The sequence below is a fragment of the Thermobia domestica genome, chromosome 2 (genome assembly GCF_964235325.1).
Source record: "Thermobia domestica chromosome 2, izTheDome1.hap1.1, whole genome shotgun sequence".
Taxonomy (NCBI): domain Eukaryota; kingdom Metazoa; phylum Arthropoda; class Insecta; order Zygentoma; family Lepismatidae; genus Thermobia; species Thermobia domestica.
Window position 1 is genome coordinate 97,180,707 of NC_137455.1, and position 20,540 is coordinate 97,201,246.

At 35.5% G+C, this 20,540-nt stretch overlaps 1 protein-coding gene across 1 annotated transcript in view; it reads left to right on the forward strand.

The window, feature by feature from the left end:
* Window positions 1-20,540, forward strand: part of LOC145674266 (uncharacterized) — a 457,273-nt gene that overhangs the window by 310,252 nt on the left and 126,481 nt on the right. The window lies entirely within an intron of this gene.

Consider the following 20,540-nt stretch of genomic DNA (forward strand, 5'->3'; position numbering starts at 1 on the left):
CTGTGGTTCCAAGGAACGTAGTCGCTAACATTTTCATCTTTCGTGCCAGCGGTCCTGGGTCCCATTCTCAGTGAGGATACTCTCTTGAAAAGTTGTAAAAGCCTTTTCAGGCCTGTCATTCTGAATGGGGTTCTTCCTGCGTTTTCCTCATTCACACCAGACAGATGCCGGGATAATACCTAAAGGTCCCAGGCCGCTTCCTTCCCCTTCCCTTCTTTCCTTCCCTACTTCCCCGGGTAGTGTAATCGCCGACGAACGTCGTCCTTCATACATGACGGGCTAAAAATTGTCATAAATACCTAAAACCCCAGAAATATAATTTCTAATTCCGTAATTCGAAAGGCTTCCTCCAAACTTTCACGCTATTCTCCATTTGTCCTGTAGTAACGATGAGAGACATGTGACTTAATGATTCTCCACAATGAGTTGCTCGGTGTTATAAGGTACGGACTTCGTGAGAGTCGTTTCATTGGGGATAGAGATGTTAAAGAACCACACATAATCCAGTGGCTTGGGAATTATTCATTAGGGAATTCATGCACCTGAAGAGCAAAGTGGACTGGAGCCTCGTCCTGTTTTACCCTTAGTTATTAACCACGGTTGCAACATGTGTAAATGAAGATATGTATTCACATTGCCTCTTTATTATCGTTGCGTACGAGACGAAAAATAAGGTTTTCTCGTCTCCCTTTGTAAATTTATATACATAATTTATGTCCTGATTTTTTCTATTTTTGTCTAGAAATTTTCAGAATCTCTGCGTCACAAGAGGTCCACGCAAGGTGTGATGTAACATTTAATCCATATTTATAATAATTGAAGTACAATGATCTGCATATCTTTAAACGTTGAGGAATGGTCTTCATTTTGTTTGTACATACATTTTACCAATTTATAGTTTTTTTTTATTATATTAAAACAATGATTGATTGGTAGGAAAGTTTTGAATAAGCTGACAAAACAACGATGGTTAGAAAGATTAAGAACTACAATGAATTCCTCCAGGACACATACATACAGAACGCTCTTAAGCCGTAGACATCGGGGGACTTATATCGGCTTATGAGACCGATAATGGTCAAAATTGTAAGATATTACGAAAAGCGATTCAATAGTTGTGTAAAATCCATTCTCTAACACCACTACCGGATTGGTAAATGGTATAAAATGGGTCGATGGATCCCACATGAGTTGAGTGCGACTCAGAGACGACACGATCAAATGCTTTAGTTTCTTTGTGTCTCGTCAGGGCAGAAGTCCATTTCTGCAAACGTTCAATAAGGAGTGACTTCTTTCCAATGTTTGGCGGCGATCTCAACATTGGTTGATACTGCATGAATCCAATTTCAAAAAATCAAAACCGCCACTGCATCAACAGATATTTGATGGAATGTTTAGTGTGGCATGGCGAACTAATGCTATCTGATCAGACGATCCGTGCAATTATACACTCGCACTAATTGGGAGTTGTGCATGAATTAAAAGTGTGTAGCCAGTGCTTGAGAATCTGCTTCAGAACAACGCGAAGCCACATGTTAAGGATACTTATGACACTAATATCAGACTATGTTAAGAAACGCTAAGGCATCCTCAATATTTCCCGGACTTTAAATTGTCGAATAAAGACTGTTTTATTTGTTAAGGCGGTAGACTACTAAATATTTTTGAAAAACTAATAATTTTTCTTTTGTCCATTTTTCGTAAGTGGAAAGAGGTAATAAAGTGTAACTTACTACAATAATAGATAATGTTATTCTACACCCGAAAATACGAATCGGAAGAATTTTCAGTGTTGCCATCCATAGAAATTACAGTGTGACCAGAATTTGAATTACTCAAAAATCTAGGTAAAGGCAGCGACTAGAAAAATGAACTCAACGGTAATTGATGTCTTATCATGCTGTCTACCTTTCTTGTTTACTACTTTTTAAATAACATTTCTATTTATTTTATAAAACTTACATAAATTATTACAAAATAAATAAGTTATTACAAAATAAGTAGAAACATTTTTTAAAAAGTTGTAAACAAGAAAGGTAGATAGCATGATAAGCCATAAACTACCGTTGAGTTCATTTTTCTAGTCGCAGCCTTTATCTAGATTTTTGAGTAATTCAAATTCTGGTCACACTGTAATTTCTATGGATGGCAACACTGAAAATTCTTCCGATTCGTATTTTCGGGTGTAGAATAACATTATCTATTATTGTAGTAAGTTACATTTTATTACCTCTTTCCACTTACGAAAAACGGGCAAAAGAAAAATTATTAGTTTTTCAAAAATATTTAGTAGTCTACCCCCTTAAGACAACCTCCAGACCCTCCGTAAAGTGAACCACACACTGTGTGACCTCTTTAGTTCACGTTCCGATTATTTCTACCAGTGTAGAGTCCATAGTCTGATCAATCATCATTGGATATCTTATTGTTGCTAATGGGGACTATTTCGGATTTTTCAAATATGCTACGTCTTACTTCTTGTTCTTGCATTTCACTTTGTAGGGTCAAAACACAACATTTTTTCGTACTTCATACAATCAAGCTCTCCAATGTTGAATCAGTACATGTGTACAATGTTGCAATTCCTGATCCAACTTAGCTTTCATATATAGTTTCCATCCAAAAACTTTCTTCTCATCTTCGGTGTTACATTATTATTATCTCAAAAGAAAGAAGTACGGGGCACAGTGGCTTAGCGACAGAGCATTCTCTTCTTCTGTGAATAGTTTCTGATGCAATTTGAGGTTATGTAAGTTTGTGGTGGGTAACCTGAAAGGGCAATATACTACAAGTCCTCTTATTTCTTCCGTGCTATTATTCCAGAAATTCTTACCATCTTGACTTACATTTGTTACAACGTATTTGTGATTTATGATGTAGACCTACAGGCAGTAAGTGCGGAACCTTAAACTAAATATTTAATTTGAATAGAAAATTATGTTCATCCCTTCATAACTCTACACAATAAGTCTTGAAAGAAGGGAACTTTTTTAATTCGCCCTTCCTTTGTTTTTTGGGGGGAGGATCTTTGAGTAGTTCGTTAACGGAGCCAATCCGTTAACATCTTCACTGGTAACGGTAGGCTTAATGTAGTGTTAAAATCCACGGCATCCCTAGTATATATACAACCTGAACAACAGGAAAGCGTTGTTGGTTGCCTATGATAAAGGGTATATAGCTTTCCTTACTATAAGAAGTTCTTTTATTTTCTTTACCCACATTTGATTTCGTTTTTCAATGAGTTTCCGTTGTAAAATGTAGGGTTGAGAACGAGAGCATTGTATTAAAAGAAAGAGTTTGAAAATCTTTAAATTTTATGTCTCACTGTTATGCCGGTTAGTCCAAAGGAGACGGTGATGATGAGAAATGAAAGAAATGATGGAATGAAGAAAGTGGAAGGAAACGAGAGGACCCCGAGAAAATCCACGCACACGATGTTTCCACCACAAAATTCACTTGGCTAGAGCTGGGATCGAACCCAGGACTCCATGCACCAGAGATGAACGCTCTACCACTGAGCCACTGTGGCCCCAGAGATAAGTTTGATTCTGTATTTCACTCTATTGTAGGTGCCTCTGTATGTTCTCCCTGAATGCAGGTTCTAGCCCACTCACTTTTCCTAACGTAACCAGTTCCAGTAGAACAAGTAGAGCCAGTGGAGCAAGGGTATAGTGCCCAGTTCCTTTCCTCTGAAGTTCAAAATGGGCCATTGGAAACCGGAAATTAAAAGCTGAAATACAGGAATATGTTAAGAATTAGAGATACAATGTATACAGAAACTGTGTAAGTATGGATTTATTACACGGAATCATTACTTGTACGCTCCGTTAATTAATGTTCCACCGATACAAGACACTGATTTTCTATTGTGTCAAGGAACTATAACCTTCACGGATGGATTTGTTATAGAGAAAAAGGCCAAAATATACTTAATATCAACCGACTAGTACAAAGTGATTGAAGAAGACGTTTACAAAACTTCAAATGCGAAGTAATTTGAAAGTCATACATAACACATCCACATTATATAATCCACAACTTCAAGTTGTTTAGTAAAATAAACAGGAACTATACATCCAATATACGTGCAATCAATTGAAAATCAAACATCTTTGTCATATTTAATGAACGAGACGGAAGATTGTCACAGGCTTATACGAAAATCTCAATGATACGCCATTACCGACTCACCTTGTTTATATTGCTAAGTCATGAATTTTTTGTTACAAGTTTTCTTTTTTTATTTCTTTCATTCGAGTAAATTTTTCCATCTATCTTGACAGAATACTGCTGCCTATAATAGATATAACCCGTTGTGCAACCTTCTATGCAAATGAGTCATGGATATAGCGATACCTTAAGACCTCAAGCTCATTAGTTTGCTGTCTGCTTAATACGGAGTTGGAACCGCGCCATATAGTATTTTTTTTTATTTCTTCGAATGATTGACACTCTGACACAGGAGGGACATGATAGTTATGTTGTGTCAGTCTGGTGTTCGTAGAGCAAAATCATTGAGTGATGTCATATCTACTTGTACGGGTACATTGCTGGTATATTATTTAATAACATACCTAGGTACGTACATAAATATGGATTACTACTGAACTTACCGTAGGGATGGTTTATCGCTTCTGTTTTCTTTTTTCGATTCCCGTTGGAGATATAATATTTTCGTGTTGATCAACATCGTGAGGTAGTTAGGAAGCTTCTAGAAGTATGAGGTAGTGAGCTCCAGCCTTGAAAACTTATAAATTATGGTATTAGACTTAGCGCTAATCACGCACCAACCTATTGAGTGTTTTTGCCTGCCATGACCCTTTGTGAACTGTAACGCTAAGGAGTTTAGTTATAGTAGTGAGGAAATAGCATCAGGATCTAATCGGGTTTTCGAAACAAATCAAGAACAAATAAGTGGATGGTAGAGTAGGAAAAATACAGCAAGAATTCTATATAATATTTCGCCATTCTATTAAACTACAATATTCATTACTAGTCATTTGCTATAGGTGAATCACTACTCATTGCTAATCTGTTCCTATAGGTGAATCACATCTTTTAAATAGTATAATGTTGACCAGAGACTGCTCGTGAGGGAAGTCACACCGGTAAAAATTAAAGTTTTCCTGATTGAAACTAAAACGAAAAACTTCCTTAATGTATTAATTGTTGTAGACTACGATTAATATATTAGAAAACTTTTATTCCTTTGCTTTCAAACGATAAAGTTTTAGTTTTCGTCAGTGGACTTCCCTCACGAGCCACCTCATTAACAATTTATACCAGACATACATAATTAGATACAGCATACAATAAATCGTAAAATGCCAAATCTTTATACCACTAATATAGGGACTTAAATACTAGCACAAATCTCCAAAAACTAAAGAAAACGATAAGGAAAATAAAAATAAAATGAAATCTAAGTTTTACATCCTACGCTTTTGCCGGCTAGGCTAAAGGAGACAGTGATGATGAGAAATGAATGAAATGAAGGAATGAAGAAAATGGGAAGAAACGGGAGAACCCCGAAAAAACAACGCAAACAGTGTTTGTCCACCATAAAGCGCACTTGGCGCGAGCTGTTATCGAGCCAAGGACCCCATGCACCAGATAAGGAAAATGAGTTTCTCACAGTAACGTTAATATCGAAAAAATATTTCCCTATCATTGTGTGTCCTACAAGCAAGTTGGGACGGAATTTAATCCCATAAATTTTACTGATTTTAATTCCAAACAAGAGGTCTGACTGGGGAACCTCGAAAAAAATTTTCATAACTTTTTTTTAACGAAAGTGAAACATATACCACGCACAGATTTTGGTTGTTTGGATTTTAGCATCTATATGAGACGTGAACTTGCCGTTTAAAATGGAATCCGAACCACAACAGTACGTGCAATGTTCAAGATTCTCGGGAATTGAACTTGTCTCCTGTGCACCAAAGACATGCGCCCTAGCCACTAGGCTAACCAGCAGATATGCTAGAGAGAAACAAAGTATTATTTTAAACATAACTTTCACTGTATATAACTGTGATTAATTTGCAATAGTATCGTGCCATTTTTTGCCTTGTTTTAACCACCATTTAATATCAACTGTTTCATTTATCAAGTAATAAAATGCGTTATGACCTAACTACTTTGCTTTCCATTTTTTTGAATAATAAATATTTCAGGACTTTCTCCTCCGATTTCAGAACGGAAGATCGTATTTCGACTCCTTTACCTTTCATCTTCCTTCACGCAAAAGTGAAGTAAAAATAAAACAAATATGGAAATTGCAACTATAACGTCCGAAAAAAAAAAAAAAAAAAACTAAATACATGGTTGGGTTTAGTGAACTTAATTCGGGTATTTGAATATGTTCACAGATCGAGGTTTACGAGAGTTAAGTGCACCAGCAAATTCCTCAATCGTGTTTAGGTAATTTTCTGTATGTTATTATCATTACAGTTTAAAATAGTATGCTTTCCTTTTCTTCTTTTCTAAGAAAAAGTAAGCCAATCTTCGTATTACCCGATCTTTACTTCTCACCTTACGATTACGCAAATTATAAGGTTCTAAGAAACTAGCAGTTTTACTCTTCCATTTTCAAACATATATATATGAAATGAAACATATATATATCCCATATGAAATAAAGTTTGTCCATCTTTGAAGCCAATTACTCATTACTGTAACTTGTTTCTAGCTTTAGGAGGTCACGGTGGGCCAGTGATAGAGTGCTTACCGCTAGTGTGTGGAGTCCCTGATTCGATCTCCGGCCAAATAAGTTTGTGGTGGACAACATCATCATTATTCACTTGCTTTAATCATCGTCTCCCTTAGCCTAATGGACATTATTGTGGAACTTTTAACTGGAATATTTCCAGTTGTTTTTAGTTTTGTAAGAGTTAAATTGATTTCTATTCCTTAATACTTTCAGTTACGCGTAACTGAACGGCTAACGTATGTAAATTCAATACGATGATCTCGAGTTTTGATTCCTGGGTAGAGTGCAGCTTATCCGGTGTTCACGCACCATCGTGTGTCAATTGATAATAAATATATCTACGAAGACGGTAGATCCTTGAAATGTTCCTTTAAGAAGGATAAATCCTACACGATTTTAAATATTTCTTTACTTAGTTTGTAATTAAATTATCTTTGACACTCATTCCATGTGGGATAGATATGTTTGTCACTTCAGTTTCGCGTTTTGCTGTACCTTTATTTAATTTTAACCTTACTTCTGTTTCCTCGACGTTAAGCTTACATCATGAGAGGACTCAGTTAAATTCACTGAACCTATACTATACAACAATATATCTCTGACCGTGAGCCTTACCGCTGAAACTCTATTTTACCTTCTAAATGTAAGTATAAATGAGGTTCAATTAGAATGTAAAGCATATGCTGTCATTGAAATAATCAGATATTTCTGTTCTGTTTCGCATCTTGTATCATTGTTCGTACTTTCAGACCTGTAGCGTTTATGCCTTCCTCGCTACTCCAGTGCTAGCGAACGGTCTTTGATGCACAATGTCCCGGGTTCGATTCCTGGTGGAAGAGCATCACTGTTGATAAAGGACATAAATACAAATTTCTCAAGCTATAAATTACTTTAAAAGAGGGATAAATCATAACTTGAACAATTGTAATGTAAGACAGCTGTAATAAATCAAAATGCTGACGTTCACGACATTCAAAAAGGTAATACCGCTTAAAATGTACAGCAATTGACACCTTGCATAATATGTTAATGGAAAAACTAACATTTCTTATTAACAATATTGTTAAAATGGGTGTCTCATGTTTTTTTTTAAGAAGATCATTATCGTTGTAAAATCAGGATGAAGTTCATTTGACTAACAAATCTCTCGTAGACTCACCAAGTAAAACTGATGCTACATTATTAGTTAATAGAAAATTAAATGAAATCTTTCAATTTAACGTCCCACGATTATACCCTTTTGGCCAAGGAAGATGATGGTTAAAGCAAGTGAATGATTATTGAAGAATTGGAATGAGAAAGTGGGAGTACCGCGAGAAAACCCAGGGACACGATTTTGTCCATCACAAACTTATTTGGCCGGGCACCAAGGCCGTAATTTGTGGGGGGCAGGGGGGCAACTACCCCCAAAGAAGCTCCCCGCCGTTCCAGGGTGACCCATTTTAAGACAAAATTTTCTTACTCCATATATGATACGAACATGAAATTATAAATGAAGCATCGAACAGGTCCACTACATTACATAAATAAAACAGCACAGAAAAGGTAAATAAAAAAGGAGTCCTGGGCCCATTTCAGTAAAAAAAATGTCTACTATTAGGGGTCCTAGAGATAATATTTATTCGTATGGCTTTGAGATTTGTCAATATTGTCCCCTTAATTAATTTGTCATGTATGAAACGGGCCCAGGGGCGTAACTAACGGCCCCACAGACCTTGCCGTGCGCAAGGGCCCACAGGCTCCGGGGTTCCATAAAGAGTAAGAGAAAGAGGGGCCCAAGAATTAGAAACACAACTTTTCTAGGGGGCCCAAATACGCGTATTAATGCTTGCCCTCCCAGAAAAATATTTAAGTTACGGCACTGCCGGGCCCAAACCAGAATCCCATACACCAGAGATAAGCGCTCTACCACTGAGCCACCGTGCCCCCTATATATTAGCTGGTAGAGTCAAGAAAGCCAAGTAAAAGATATTATTTTGTCAGGACAGGACTCAAAGACACAGCCTTTCATGAATCCATAATTCTAATTTCTAGCATAACAAATATTAAATACGCTATTTAACAACATCCACAAGGTTAAAGAACGAGCTTGGTATTGCGTCATGTGTTGTGTGTATATACAGCTCCCACGTGAATTCAGCTCATCTTTGGTTTGGATGACTTAAGGTTGATTCCCGAATAATAAAAATAATTGTAGATTAGTCTGGTATTGACAAATGACACAAACTAAGAAAGAAGTAAGCAATTTAGTATATAACGTACTGATGTTTTAGCTGTTGTATCACATGTAGTATACACTTGATTTGTCCGTTGTAAGATTGTCTTGAACTTCTCCAAATTATTTTCCCATTTCTTTTCAATTATCCTAGGTATTTTCTACAACACTATTTTACTATACAAATTCTCCTTTTCTTTTCTTTGTAAGCACTAACTGGTAATAATAATAAAAAAAGAATCCACGTGGTATGAGTCGATGAATTATTTATAATTGCCATGTCACGACTGACCGTGCTTACAACTTTATTTAATTCAATTCATCCGCGGATTACTCCTGGGTGAACTTACTGTGTACAGCTATAAAATCTGTATAAACCTGAGTTATGTATTACTCTTCTGTAGCGCATCTGAAGCGTTGCTGTAGAATAGACGCTTTTGATTACTAAAAAAGGCTGATCGGATGATGATAATGATGATGGCCATGGTGCTGCCAACGTGACAATGCTACAAGATTTCTTACCCCGTCGTTGGTGGTCGTTACAAGTAAATTCCCTTTCCATCATTTCGTGGGCGACTAAAGGTCTTTCTCTCTTATATATATATATATTGAAAAGAGTTTGACCTGTATGGATTTCGTGTAGTGATCCTATCTATCAAACATACACACACGGACAGACAGTGGAGAGAGGTAGGGAGATCATGAAGTGCATTAAATGAAGATTTCAGGCACCGATATGTGTGATGTGCTGTAGTAAAACGGTAATGTTCTTCATTTAGTTTTGACACCATGTGTATACTGGAAACTGGTGTGCACTATAACACTAAGACAATCATTTGACACGCATCACCAAAGTTTAAAGAGGTAGGCTATATTAACAGTATATGGTAAGAGGGCATTTTGTAAGTGATAGTCCAAGGGATTCTACTAGCAACCGAAATCGATCTTTTGTGTTGTCATATATATATATATATATATATATATATATATATATATATATATATATATATATATATATATATACGTTAAGAATTCTGATAGGAGGGCATGAATTCCCGAATATTATCCTTGGATACAGCTAGTATTAGCACATCTTTATGTTTTAGTAAATTTAAACAAATTATTACATCGTTTCACTTGCAGAAAGAAGAAAAGAGGATCGAACGAGGTCACCTGGTGGAAGAGATACCAGGAGTTCTGTTACTCAAGAAATAAAATGACAAGCGATAGTAGATGCAGACGAAAATATAAAATCCAGAATAGCTCAAACGAAGGTATTTGAAGAAAATCCGAACGTGCTTACCGGTAACATCGATGTAGAACTAAAGAAACGACTGGTCAATATATATCAAGCCGATATTAATATATGGACCAGATAATTACAAGTAACAACGAAGAAGAACTAGAAAAAATAATATTCCGTCTCAGGATAAGGAATAATGAAAAGCTGTGCCAAACCAATCAACTTAAGAAGAACAGAAATCTTATCATTCAAGTAAAAAGAATAATTTCTATATTAGATGAATGGTCATAGCATTCTCGCTTTGCGATCGGAAGGTCATGGCTTTAAATCTATCGACCCAACCATCCCGAATAAGGCGTGATCTTAGTGCAATCAAACATATTACGATACCGTTAAATACATATCCTTAGTGTTCAAAGTACTTTGTTCAAAAAATTCTCTCCCCTTTCCCATTCAATCGTATTATGAGTCCCAAATGGCTTCATGGTTGAATCTACAACTTGGTAAAGTAAGTAAATAAATAATTAACACAATAGCGCATTATATAATTTTTATATGCCTTTTCATTTCGGATTTATTTATTAAACGGCTGCAGCAACAGAATGGTATATTTTTAGTATAAAATGCCGTGTTGTATTTCAAATTCAGACGGAAACTATTTTTTTCTTTATTTTATTCAAGTAAAAAAAAAGTCCAATGAATCACAATAATTAATATTAATTTTTTTTTTATTTAATCCTAAGTCCCTGCTCTTCCAAACCCACAAATCCTTCCCTCATGGAAGTTTTTTTTTTCGCTCTTTCTTTTCAATGAAAATATTTCAAGGACATTGTGTATTATGAACAATTTTAGAAATTGCGATAAAATGGTAACAATAACTATAGACATAATTAAAGCAGGTTTTTAGGTAATCTTTCCAGCGGTAAAAAGAGTGTATTCGAGAATCTACTATTTGTCATACAAAACTTACAACATTTCGTAAGATTTTATCACTTTACCCCATGTTAATGTGTGCAATAATATCTAAACAGTACATTTTAAAGATTCAGTAGGCATTCTTTGTGTGTAGTTTAACTTCCCTTTTTGACCCTTGATACTTTGCATAGCATCCAAGACCTATAAATCTACATCTTAATATAGGTTTCTGAACTGTATGTATCCCCGCTGAGATCGGACCTAGATCTACCGCACCAAACTTGAGAGCGCTAATGATTTGGCCATTATGGAGCTCACAGACCTTTTTTTTTTTTTTTTTTTTTTTTTTTTAATGTTGTCTGGTGCCGGATGTTTATGGTTTCATAATCCATAGTAAAACATAAATTGATCTTATGTAATATACCTGAAAGTGTTGTTGGATAGCAAAACCTCGTGTCTGTTATAGTTTTCCGTTATAAGTATATCAACAGTGTCGTGCCCACATTATTTTGATTCTTCAACTCTACGAAAAACTGCCTTTAACCATTCCTGAGTAAATTGGGAGCTTACTCGATCAATCAATATTTGCAAATAATTATAAAACGTACGTTTATGACAATAATCTATTATCGATTTAATTTCGATATTTGCAGTGTTCATTAAAACCAGATATCGCACAGCTTTGTAATGCTGTTTGTACTCGAGGGAAGCAACTCTTGTTTGCAGCCGTATACTGCCTGGACAAAGGAAGACTATAGTTACGCACTCCTTTTCCTGTGGGTTATTAGTTTAACACTCCGGTCACGTGAACATACTAAGTACGCGTGCTGGTTACTTGAGATAGCCAAAGTCCAATGAGAGGATATGCAAGGCGGGAGACCACCAATTCTATTATGGATGCCAATGCAGTGAAAGTGGCTCCTACCTTTTTTTCTTTCTTTATTTCTTCATATATCGCTTGCCATATGACATCACATTTCTAGTAGCGATTATCTTCACTTAGGGTGGCCCAACTATAATAATTTGCTTTCAATTAGCTGTTTTTGTATCACATAATTACGTAATGAAACATTTATGTCGACACTGTTCATGGTAACAATATAGATACAATATGCCCCACTTGTGTAACATTAGTCACATGTGGATAACGTAATTTGAGCTCTTTAAACGTAAAGTTTAAGTCTTAAATAGGCGCGTTTGGAACTTGAAGTAAACAGTATAAATTCCAAAGTGTCTAAAGTGTAATGCCACTTGAGTGCTTGTTTGCATTCCTTATTGTCTTGGGATTTACTCTCGGTGATACAGAGAACTTTCAGTGTTGTCCCAACATTAAGAGGTAGTGTCTAAAAGATCGAAGACAAGATCCAATGCTCTTTTCACATCACCCAACTACTACTCATAATCATAGTAAGACCCATAATCTAGTACTCTACTCTTTACATCGTGGGGGCCGCGGTGGCTCAGTGGTAGAGCGTTCACCTCTGGTGCTTTGGGTCCCGGGTTCGATCCCAGCCCCCGCCAAGTGAACTTTGTGTTGGACAAACACCGTGTGCGTGGGTTTTCTCGGGGTTCTCTCGTTTCCTCCCACTTGCTTCATTCCACCATTTCATTCATTATTCATCATCACCGTCTCCTTTAGCCTAACCGGCATAACCGTGGGACGTAAAACTCAAAGATTTTTTTCTTTACATCGTCATAGGTGAATACTTGATTACTGAACCATGGCCTGTAACTATTTTGAAACTCCTCCAAGAATCGATAGTTGCACTAACTTATAACTTCAATTATCCGAACTCGTGTCATTCGAATCGCCAAATATCCGGATTGATATAAGAAATACATTTTCAAAATTAAAATAAAATCTTGTTGAAATCCGAATTGTATGCATTCATTCGTAGAAATATGATTTTTTAAATATTTTTTTTTGAATACATTGTTAAAATTTATATGAGTATTTCATTTGAAATTTTCTGTATTTTTAAAAATAGTTTGTAGTAAAAGTTATGTTATTTTCAACATACGTTTGGCCTTCCTTTTTATTAAACAAATGCGTTTCTAGACAATTCTATTCAACTCACAACATAATTTATTTTTAAAATTTCTCCAATTATTCCGTATTACGTACAGAACTTATTAATCCATATAATTTAAGTTTCACTGTACATTAATAATTTTCTTACAGAACTCTCCTGTGTAAGAATACAGGGTAGCTTGCTTGTTGGCATTCAAATCTCCAACAGGCTAATGGAATGTATACGTGTTATATCAAGCACATACAATATTTATGATGTGAAATATGTTTCTTTACACAGTATTTGCGTATATGAAGGAACTATCACAGAAAATGATAGAGGCCTACTGTGGAAATAAATGGTTGTTGGTTTTTTGTGCAGTATATCAGTCCTGTGACTCAGTGCATTTCTGGTATGAAAGAACCGTTGCATTCATTTGAAGACTGTGTATGAAAGTAAACATCCGGTTGTAATCAAGTCCTGCTACATCTTACGCAAGGACAGACTCTTTCCAGTGATTTATTACAAATCAAAGTTCAAAGCTGAGAATACACCAAGTCTAATATACTTTACCTTGTTCTGCAGCTAGAGCTACAGGAAATTATCACAGATTATAATTTCTGACATCACTCATTGCTAGTAAAGTGATATGAAACATGATGCTTCTTATGAGGTCAGTGCATATTGGTGGGCGCATCAAATTTATTGGCAAGTCAGATGATGCATGTTCAACTGACTAATACGTGGTCAGCGCATCGATTTTTATCGCCATTATTTTTTGGTTATTTCCTAATCCAAATAGCGTCCGACTTTACTCACAATGCATTATCCCCACCAGAAATCAAACCTACAATCAAGGCACTAATCCTTTTAAAACATGATAGTATTATTGATGTTAAAAATTTATATCGGTTTACAGATCGAAGTAAAAATGTTTTTTTTTTTTTTTTTTTTTTGTACGTAATTTGTGCAGTAATATAAGATTTTGGAAATGAAAGTCGAGGACTTACTGGAAGTTTGAAGTAGTGTTATTATAACCAATATACATAAAGGGGTAGATACTTTATCCTTATTGAGGGTACAATTCCAATATATTATAAAAATATAACTTATTACTATATTACAATGTCGTAGATAGGCACGTGACCCAAAGACAAAAGAATGGTCATTTCCCTCCTTGTAACACATATAATTAAGCTAAACTAAAATTTCTTCATTACAGAGATATTTTATTTCTAGTAGGGTTGTGCACGAGACAGAATTTTCGTAATGTGATTCGAGACATCACTTTTATGACAAGACGAGACGAGACATCCTCCCTCTTATCTCATGAGCATCCCTAGTTTTTAGGCTGTAGTTCCTAAGATTAAACAACATTGTTTCTCATTTAAGTGTTCTGCAGTATTGTTTAGACTGCTGTTACATTAATATACAACATTCGACTCAGCCTAGTTCTGATCCGGACTTTAGACTGAATGAATATGACACAAACTTGTGTTATATCAATTTCTAACAAAGAATTGGTACACAAATACATAATTTTAAGTGATTATTGTACAAAATATACACACTTAAACCACACATGTTCCTACCAACAAACAGATTTCTCTCTTTCAAAGTAAATTTTCTTAAAGTATTTCTGATTGCTTAGGTTGATAAACAAGGAGATATGAGTCATAGATTCGGTTTCTTTTTCTTTCTTTTTCTAAAGAAACCTACTTAAGGGAACTGTTTTCTTTTCTCAGCGTGTAGCCAATGGAGGTCTTCTGTTTTTTATCTACAAATTGGCCTAAGCACCCTGTTGACTTTCTCAACGAGAAAGAGAAAATTGAAACTGAGCTTTCGATCTGATGGAAATTATCAGATAAATGAACCAATAATAAGAATAAGAATAACAACAAACAAGAAGAAAAAGAATAAACCCGTCGAGATTTCAGATAAGAGGTTCAAGAATTACATGTATCTCGATTAAATTTGTGTGTATAAATAGTACTTTTCTATCGTTTAATGTACGGAATAGTGATAACACTATTAATACGTGGGGGAGGCGGTGGTTCAGTGGTAGAGCGATTACCTCCGGTGTTTGGGGTCTCTGGTTCGATCCCAGCTCGCGCCGTGTGGACTTTGTGGTGGAAAAACACCGTGTGCGTGGGTTTTCTCGGGGTTCTCCCGTTTCCTCCCACTTTCTTCATTCTACCATTTCATTCGTTTCTCATAATCACCGTCTCTTTTAGCCTAACCGGCATAACAGTGGGACGTAAAACTCAAAATATTTCATTTTTTTTTTCATTTTACAATTAATACTGGGTGAGGCTAAGCTATGTTACATACTCGAAGAACGATTCTTAAAGATGTATGCATTACACTCGTTTCTCAAGACTGGTATATCACTGTTGCAAGAATGATTTGAGTGACCTCATCCTGGTTGTCAAGTGATGTGCCATCGTATACCTACTGCTCATCTGTGGACCACCTAAACGGTAAAGAAACCACAGAAGCAGTAGCTCAAATCGTTTTTGCCATGCTAGAACTGACCTCGCTTGTCGCTATGTGGTTAGCATGCGCTTTCTCGGCGCTCTAGGCTCGGACTTGATTCCCGGTGGGAAATCATGTTGTTCGGAATATACGTTACACTGTAAGTCCACGTCTCAAATGTTCTCATTGATGAAGTAGGACTTTTAACTCAGTGCATCGTTTAAGTCTTCAGAACGGCCAATTGCCCCCGTGAGTTTGAGATATTTATACATCATAATCAATAATATAGTGATATACTAACTAAAAATATGAAATTTTACTTCTATCGGAAAATCTTGCGCTTCTCCCTCCAAGCAAAATGTTCCGACCGACCAATCATTCTATGTAACAACTCCAAATGTTAAAGAAATCATGTGTGCTTTACGTTTAAAAAATGTTGAGAATACGTTTGAGTTAGTTCTCTTACTCATAGTTATGATACATGAGTTGTAATCATAAAATAAAATAGTTAAATAAAATACTCTTATACCTAGAAATGTGCAGATAAGTATTTGATATATTGGGTATCTAGTTAATTAGTTGGGTAGAGAGAATGAATTCAATCCTGGTACATGTTCGAAGATGTCCCTCCTTTGATCTTTCACTTTTCAAAAGTATCCCTTCTTAATTTCTCATACACCCTCTATTTTGAGTCCTTCGTTTGATTGGTCTCTAAGAAATTCAATCACAATGAAAGTATATATATATATATATATATATATATATATATATATATATATATATGTATATATATGTATATATATATCGTACATGATGTACAGAATTCATCCGATCATCGTACATGATGTACAGAACTCATCCGATCATCGTACATGATGCACAAAACTCATCTGATCATCGTACATGATGTACAGAACTCATTCCATCATCGCACATGATGTACAGAACTCATTCGATCATTATACATGATGTACAGAACTCATCCGATCATTATACATGATGTACAGAACTCATCCGATCATTGTACATAATGTACATAACTCATCCAATTTTGAGCAAACTTGGCATGGAGGTAGACCTTAAATTGCCTAATAAGTGAGTGAAATATTTTTTGATGCAATTCTTTAGTTTCCAAGTTATAGACTATCAAATTTGAGATTTGCATTTATTAAAATTTTTGTAAGAAATTTCACTAATTGTTATTTAGAATAAAAATTAGCGGGAAATAAAGCAACCAACGCGTCAGACGTTAATTGAAGGTTAAACGTTAATTTGTTGAACGTTAGGTAAGTGCAGCGTGTACTTATAACAAACATGTGCTTAAATCAATGAAGAACGAATTTTTTTCACAAATGTGAAACTCACTAGTGTAAATGTACGTAAAAATTGACGGAAGAAATATCAAGTTTTCTAAATTTTTCTTAGCATTCTTTCGAGGCTATTATTCAACGCTACATACTAAAATAGCCATTCTTACTTTTCTAGTTTTCCAGCGGCGTGCTATATTTTTAATCGTTGTACAGGTTTGGTACGTACTCTCCCCATAAGTGAACTTGATTTTTAGAAAAATAAATACTTCCTCCTTTCAGTTAAGTGTGAAGGAGTAGCTTGATATGTGTTCACTGCGTCGATCATACGATATGGCAGGAATCCAAAATGACAAGCTCTATGCAGGTATTATAAGTGTCATGTGACTGATGTGTGTAGTCGTAGATTTCTTCTTGTTTTCCACCCTTCATCTTCTACACTGTCTTGCTGACTTTTTAACACTCACACACTCATCCGTACAGCAGAAAGAGTACTAGTTAATTCCTGTTGTAGGAGCTATCGGTCAATCAACTATACGAAACGAAAAAAATAAAAAGAAAGAAAAATCCCATCCAAGCAAGTATTACTTCAGTCTGGCTGTGTTATGTTCTTCTGGATTTCAAGCCGTGTGTCATTTGTCTTCAGTGACATGCATACTTACTTCTGGCACGTGATAGGTGTCCGTTTTTGGTTGGCGTTATATAGTTGTGGATATGGTACCACTTCTACTAAACAACTTTCTTCCGTAAGTAACCGCGACGGACGATCACTCTGTATAGATATAGAGACAATAATTGTTCAACATTATGCACAAACCAACTGATGCCGTCAGTTTTTCTTCTTCTTAAAATTCTACCTGTTATTCTTTGGGTATCTGAAGTCTGATAATTTCCTTTAAGTTAAACTATTTGAAGTTTAACATCTTCTTGCAGCACCAAGAGTTAAGAGACGGGATCTACAATCTAACGTGAGATGTAGGTGTTCCCACTAGGAATCGAACACATGAAAAGCAAGCATAATAATTATTCAGCTCCAAACCACAACTAAACAGCATTATATTTCATAGAGAGCATACTTACCTGGAGGCTTTTAGTTGAATGATGTGTGGCCAGCAAATCACTTCTCATCTCGAGTTTTCTACATTTTGGATCAATATTGAAAATTACGTGTTTCCCACTTAAAATCAGACTTGGGACTACATACACACATCCTTGCACATCTGCTTCAAAGAATATGAACATTGTCATTCATCTGTAGGAATTAAATATATATAAGACAGAGGGGTAAAGTGCAGGGAGAGGAGAGAAGGGTAGAACGCAGTTTATGTTCCAATCACTACTTATTTTATTCTTTAACACTCGTTTTCGTTCCAAATTCTTCACAGCTTTCCCCCAAATTCCCTAACATTCTGTTAATTTTTGTTTTAAATTCCGAAATATACTTAATACTTTTACCATATATCAAAATACTATCTTCCGTGTGGAGGTCGTCTTTACTATTTAGTCTAAATAGATATTTAATAATAATAATAATAATGTTTAAAAAACGTAACAACCCTACTGAATTCATTTTCCTATTAATTTCCTTTCATCTCTTCTATTCTATAGTTTTATAACTGTTACCCCCTAGGTTTGTTTAAAAGTTCATTATGAACCATCACTCATACCTCAATCTATCTTTCTTAACACTTTCAACAAGATATTCCCCTTTATTTATCAAAAGTCTATTTTCTAAATCAATATATTAATTGCGAATACAATCGTGTTCTTCCATTCCTTTCCCGGTACTTTTTTCACCAATTACTCTAAGTGAATCTTTATGCCTTTCCCCCTTCTAAACCTGAACTGTTTCTCTCTCTCTCTCTCTCTTTCTTCATTTGATCTGGAATATATATTTATTTGCATGTTCAATATTTATTCACAATTTTCGCCACACATGATTTTGGACTTCTTATTCTGTACTTCTCGTATCTTTTTTGCGTTCGATTTTGTTTCCAACGGAATAATCATGGTCTTGTAAATCATCATCTGTTCGTTCGTGTGCTAACCATATAGCAATCACGGAGCTCTTTGCGGTACCTAGTATTCTGCTTTTCTCCTAGCTTCATTTTTCAACTGAATATCTACTTTGTCCAGCACAGTCTTTGATGCGAGCGGTCCCAAGTTCGATTCCCGGTGGGGATACGTGGTCTAAAAATTGTAAAAAGCTTTTTCATTCCAGACATCCTAGTAAGGTTTTCCTGGGTTTTTCTCATTCACGCCAGGAAAATGCGGGGAAAGTACCTAACATACAGGTCCCAGGCCGCTTCCTTCCTTCCCATTCCTCGGATAGTATGATCGCCGAATGACATTATTCCTCATACGGGTGACGGGCTAGTATGGCCATAGATTCCGAAAGCCCAGACATCTAAATCCTAATCCTAATCCTTGTCCAGCACAGATTGTGGGTTGAGAAAATGAAGTAGATGATAAGGCGCAGAAATTTGTCAGTTGTTGCCTAGAAGAAAGTGGCTGTTCAAACTAGAAGATCAACGTGAGGAAAGGCGTTCCTTCATCTCTTAAATTGCTATATCTATGTTCTTTCACTTCTTTGACAACCATAATGATGTTTCACCAGAAATCAGGACTGTCAAGGCAGAGATACCCCAATTATTCAGACCAACTGCCAACATTGAATAAAATAAAATTTATTTTTAAAGTAGACATAAAATAATTTTAAGATAATTTAAGAAATTAAAATAAGCAACGGCATTGAAGTGATCAATGTAGCCTTTAGATCGATCTTTTATGGCTTAACTTAAATGGAAATATATAAAAGATAAGAATTGTAATTCCCCCTGTCCTCCTCCAAAAACTGAAGTAATTTGGAACGCAGCAATATTTTTATGTCCTGGATGATAAAGATATTAGTTTGCGGTCTTGTTCTTTTCTTTAAATTACTTTTTTTGACCTCTTATTTAATTCCAACCTCATAATTCAAGTCAGAATTTAATATTTTTCCCAGTTCTGAGAAATATTTCCTTTCAGTTATATTTCATAATGAACTTTTCTAAGTACCAACATTGGATTGAGACTCGGAAAATATCAATAAATTCTCAGGTTTGGAAGTTAGGGCTCAGCGGAAAAATAACCGGCGAATAAACCTTTATAAATTGCACCAAAAATGAAGAAATTGCATTAAGCATTGGATGATTTTAATATGGTTGAGTATGGTTGGTTATGGTTGAGGTTGGTTATGGTTGAGGTTATAGGCTACATATTAGAGACGTTCTTAAACATTAAATATTCGCCCCAATGCTTTGTCTTACTACCGTTTCTTCATTTAATCACACACACACACACACACATACATGCATACATACAAAAAAGAAAAGGAAAAACATCTTGTAGATACATTTTAAAAGCATTGTTTTTGGATTTTACTACGGTTTATTCGTTTCTTTACTTTTATTATGTTTTCACCTTCAATCAACTCTTGCCTATTTTAGTTTCACGATAGTGAACTAGTAAAGTAAATCACGAAGATCTCCTGGTTGTTATACTGCACAGGCAAACTTCAAAGAATTTTTGGTTGCATAACAGGGTAGGATATATAGTTAGTAGAGAACAGTAACTTGATTTATTTCACCGTAAAAGAACAAGTTGGAGCGAAAACTATGTG